Below are 4,421 nucleotides of genomic sequence, written 5' to 3' on the forward strand. Positions count from 1 at the left end.
CTTGATCCTGCTACCAATTCCCCTAACTGTAAGTCTTTCAATCTTCTAACTATTCCTTTATATGTGGTTCAGAGTTCTAGCACCATCCCCTGAGCCTGCTTGGTCTGGTATTCTGTGTTGTTGGTGATGGAGCGCCTCACTGCACGTCTACCTGATCTACCATGTTAGGTCAGTTTACAATAGCCCCCCAAAATATGAAATATTTAGGGATAAATCTAACCAGATAAAATAAAGAGTTGTATAAAGAAAACTAAAACACTACAACAAGAAACCAAGAGATTTACAAAAATGGAAGAATATTTCATGCTCTTGGATAGGAAGACTTAACATTGTGAAAATGTCAGTACTACCCAAAGCAATCTACAGATATAACACATCCCAATCCAGATTTCATCAACATTCTTCAAAGAGAAGGAAAAATGATAATGAACTTTATATGGAAGGGAAACAGACCTTGGAGAAGCAAAGCACTGCTTGAGAAGGAAAACAAAGTTGGAGGTCTCTCACTCTCTGATTTCAAAATTGACTACACAGCCACACTGATCAAAATAGCCTGGTACTGGTACAATGAAAGACACATAGATCAGTGGAATAGAATTAAGAACTCATCCACATACAGTCAACTGATCTTTGACAAAGGGCTAAAATACATTAAATGGGGATGAGATAGTCTCTTCAACAAATGGTGCTGGCAAAACTGGAAATCAATTTGCAAAAGAATAAAACAAGATTCTTATCTCACACCATATACAAAAACTAACTCAACATGGATTAAAAACCTAAATGTAAATCCCAGAACTATAAAGATAATCAATGAAAAAATAGGGACAAACTTAGGGGCTCTAATATATGGCATACATAGACTATCAAACATTGCAAAAACACACACAAGCAATGCAAGACAAAACAGATTACTGGGTCATACTAAAAATTAGAAACTTCGGTGTGTCAAAATATTTCACCAAAAGAGTAAAAAGAGAGTCCACAGGCTGGGAGATTTTTTTTTGTGACAACATAGCAGACAACATAGCAAGGGATATAGAAAATTTATAGGAAACTACAACACCCTTCTTGTTGTTGTTAAAGTGCCGTCAAGTCGGTTCTGACACATAGCGACCCTGAACGGAGTTTCTGAGGCTGTAAATCTTTACAGGAGTAGAACGCCTTATCTTTCTCCCGCGGAGCAGCTGGTAGTTTCGAACTGCTGACCGTGAGGTGCACAGCCTGATTCGTAACCACTATGCTACCAGAGCTCTGTTTTGGAAGAAGGGCAGCCAGAGTGCTCCTTGGAGGCCAGGATGGCTAAGCTTCATCTCTCATACTTTGGGCATATTGTTAGGAGGGAACAGTTGCTGGAGAAGGATGTTATGCTGGGTGAGATGGAGGGTCAGAGAAAAAGAGGAAGAGCCCCAACGAGATGGATCAGCCAGGTGGCATCATTGATGGTGTCAAGTATGCAGCGGTAGTGAGGCTGGCCCAGAATCGGACATTGTTTCGTTCTGCTGTGCATAACATCGCTATGAGTCGGTTCCAACTTGATGGCACCTGACAACAACAACAACAACACCCTTACATGAAAAAGATGAATAACCCAATTACAAAATGGGCACAACAAATGCTGGGAGGATGTGGAGAGACTTGGGCCCTCCTACATTGCTGGTGGAACCATAAAATGATTCAACCACTCTGGAAAACCATGTGGCACTTTCCCAGAAAGTTGGAGGTAGAAATACCTTATGATCCAGCAATTCCTCTACTTGGCATATATTCATAAGAAATATGAGCCAGAACATGAGTAGATATATGCACACCAATGTTCATCACAGCACTATTCACAATAGCAAAGAGATGGAGACACCCTAAGTGCTCATCAATGGATGAATGGATAAACAAACTTTGGTACATACACACAATGGTATACTATGCAACCTTGAAGAATACTGAAGTTGCAAAACACTTCATAACATTAACTTTGAGGACATTATGCTGAGTGAAATTATTCAATTACAAAAGGACAAATATTGCATGAGACAATTATTATAAAAGCTTAAGATTCCCATACTAAAAGAAAAATTCTTTGGTGGTTACAAAGGATGGGAGGGAGGGGAGAGTAATTCACAAGATAGGGATTGGACATGATAGCTCCGGTGATGGAGAAGACAATATGCAAGGAGTAGGAGGGCAAGATACAAGAAGGCAGAGGGGTGGTAGATGAAAAGGAAGATAGGACAATACTCAGGGAGGTATGCATGGGCTAAGTGGGATAGAGGTAAATAGTGATGTATACACAACCTTGAGGTAATAGTGCTCTGTGATACAGGGATCGAGACATAGTCTGAATGGGTAAAGGAGGGGAAAATGTTTAGGGGTTTGGCTGTCTTGTGGATATTGGTTTCCCCTTCCTACTATTGTAAAATAGACATTTAAGTGTGATAGAATTCAATATTAGGAATTATGAGTACAGAAAACTTGTAAGACTGTCTTTAGCCTATAACTGATTGGATTAGCTAAAGGGGAATTAGAATTTGCCTAGGGAAATAGGCTTTGTGGTAAGTCTTTGTGGAGTATGGAGCCTTAGGTAGACTCTTGGGCTCCACCCAGAACCTTCTGAGGTGGGACATTCCTACTTGAAAAGACATGCATACCAACCCAAAACAGCTAGAACAGAAAACACTTTTTGAAAGAAAGACCAGTAGAAAAAATGCAGATGGTTTGGCTGTTAAAAAATCAAGCAAGCTGTTTGCCTTGGAGCCATCAAGGCAAGGAAAGTTAGTTCATCAGGGAAAACCCACTTCTAAGACTGAAACTCAAAGGGAAACCACATGTATGCTCACCGGTGACTACCCTAGTCTACTTGTGATGGGAAGTAGGGGAAATGCAGCAATGAAGACATGGGCTGAGTTTGGCCACGTTCCATTGATACCCGTTGATCTTGAGATGAGAGAGAGAAGAGGAAGGGCTGGCTGGTCTGAAATTTAGGAAGATGTGTTAACTCATGGACACTGGCCAGCCACCTAGACCAGCTATAGCTGATAATGAAGCAGCCAGCTGGTGTTAAATGTGGGAAGGTGTGCCTGAACTCCCAAACTTGCAGATAGTACCCATTTGACCTAGCTTGGCTGGCTAGCTGACCAGAACTCAGCCAGATGAAGAAGATAAAGAAGTTTGATACTTTGAGTAAGTGTAAATTGCTACACTTTGATGAACTGGGCTTTTGCTTATGGATGCAGTTACTCAAAATTCCAACTGAACTGGAAGGATTATTCATATTAATGATCAAACTTGTTGCCTCAATGCACTGGGTTGATAGGGATGGGCAATCTAGACATTGGCTATCAAAAATGAGGGGGTTATAAAGGCATGAAGTTAGCTGGCTTACAAGCTTTCATGAATATGTTTAGTTTCAGAAGGAGGTGGATAAGGTGGAATTCACTGAATTGTTTTCCTCTCTTCCAGATGGATCTGGTAAAAGGGGACAGGATTTTATTATTCAATTGTGAGAAATTGTTATCAGGATTAATAGTGATTGCCACAAGTATAATTGTAGAAGATGTGTAAACTAAAAGTGGGGAGAGTTAACCTTTCATTTCAGAAACAGAGGACCCCAGGACCATCAAGAAGGAAGAGAATGAGTGGAGCATCAGATTCCACCCAGAAAAGCGATGCCAGCAGCAACAGTGGCACAGGCAATGGCATAGTAAGGTAGAGCAGCTAAGGACTCCAGGTCCATGGACTGAGAAAGGCTGTGTGCCTGTGGGCAGGTGGTTGCCTTGCAAACTGCGCTCTTTGGACATTTAAATGAATATATATTTGTTTTGTATGTGCACATCAGATAGTTTTGCTTTGCTCATTTGTGAAAAATAAGATGTAAAAGGGAAGCAGAAGGGAGGGTGGGTCCTGGGCTGTGGGGTGGGGCAGGGAGGCCCATTTCCTCCTCTGAGACAGAAAGGAGGGAGACAAAGCGGCGGCTATCACTTCAGTCTTCCAACTTCATATGGGGCTCCAAGATTCTAGAGATCAGGACTGTAGCAGTTGACAAACTGTTGGAGCCTCTTGTTATATAGGTTACAACCTTGGTAAACACCAATAGTAAAGGACCCTCTGATAAGAAGAAAGGACATTCTAAGAAAGCCCATGTTTTGGCTGCATCTGTTGAGCAAGCAATTGAGAACTTCTTGGAGAAGGGTGATAAAATTGCAAAGGAGAGACAGTTTCTCAAAAAGGAGCTTGTGGCTGCTGTAGAAGATGTTCATAAACAAGGTGACATGATGAAGAGTGCCGTGGGAGAGTTTGCAGATGATTCCTGCTTTTCTGTGAAGCATGGCAACATGGTTCAAGCAACTCAAGCTTTGCTCTCTGCTGTTACCTGGCTGCTGATTTTGGCTGACATGGCAGATGTCTACAAATTACTTGTTCAGCTG

General features: G+C 41.5%; 1 pseudogene; it reads left to right on the forward strand.

Annotated features, from left to right (window-relative positions):
* Nucleotides 1-4,016: 4,016 nt before the first annotated feature.
* Nucleotides 4,017-4,421, forward strand: part of LOC102823549 — an 8,502-nt pseudogene continuing 8,097 nt past the window's right edge.

This window comes from Chrysochloris asiatica, unplaced genomic scaffold (genome assembly GCF_000296735.1).
Source record: "Chrysochloris asiatica unplaced genomic scaffold, ChrAsi1.0 scaffold00306, whole genome shotgun sequence".
Taxonomy (NCBI): Eukaryota; Metazoa; Chordata; class Mammalia; order Afrosoricida; family Chrysochloridae; genus Chrysochloris; species Chrysochloris asiatica.